A 1,118-nucleotide genomic window follows, 5' to 3' on the forward strand; every position below is an offset into this window, starting at 1 on the left:
TCACAGTTGCTTTCACTTTAGACCTATGGTAATTCGCTGATCCAGTACGGACACATGTCCCAAACTGTTTGTTTACTAACTTGAGACATAACCGCCAAGACAGACATTTTGACATAATTAACCCTCGTGCTCACGTATTTTAATACAAAATAAAATAATAGCAAAAATATGTTAAAAATAAATAAATAAAAGCTGTTCACATTTACTATATATATATATATATATATATATATATATACATACAGGTGCTGGTCATATAATTAGAATATCTGAAAAGTTCATTTTTTTATTGTAAATTATTTTAAGAAATGAAATATATTCTAGATTCCCTACATGTAAAGTAAAACATTTCAAAAGTTTTTTTTTTTGATTAGAGCGTACAGCCCATGTCCAAAATCCAGTATCTCAAAATATTAGAATATTTACATTTGAGTTTCATTAAAGGACCATCCCTACAGTATAAATTCCGGGTATCTCTTGTTCTTTGAAAACCACACTAATGGGAAGACTGCTGACTTGGCATGGTTCAGGAGACAATCATTGACACCCTCTACAAAAGAGTAAGGCACAGAAGGTCATTACTGAATGGGGTGGCTGTTTACGAGTGATGTATCAAAGCATATTAAATGCAAAGTTGACTGAAGAAGAAATTGGGTAGGCAAAGGGCAACAGGGATGACCGCAATCTTGAGAATACTGTCAAGTAAAGCCGATTCAAACACTTGGGAGAGCTTCACAATGAGTAGAATGAAGCCGGAGTCAGCGCATCAAGAGTCACAACACTCAGATATCTTCAGGAAAAGGACTACCAAGCCACTTCTGAAACAGAAACAACGACAGAAGCATCTTACCTGGGCTAAGGAGAAAAAGAACTGGACAGTGAACAGTGGTCAAAATTCCTCTTTTCAGAAAAAAGTAAATTTTGCATTTCATGTTGAAATCATAGTCCCAGAGTCTGAAGGAAGACTGGAGAGGCACAGAATCCAAGCTGCTTGAAGTCTAGTGTGAAGTTTCTGAAGTCAGTAATGATTTGGGCGGGCCGTGACGTCTGCTGTGTTGGTCCATTGTGTTTTATCAAGTGCAAAGTCAATGCAGCCATCTTCCAGGAGATTTTGGAGC

This window comes from Megalobrama amblycephala, linkage group LG13 (genome assembly GCF_018812025.1).
Source record: "Megalobrama amblycephala isolate DHTTF-2021 linkage group LG13, ASM1881202v1, whole genome shotgun sequence".
NCBI lineage: Eukaryota > Metazoa > Chordata > Actinopteri > Cypriniformes > Xenocyprididae > Megalobrama > Megalobrama amblycephala.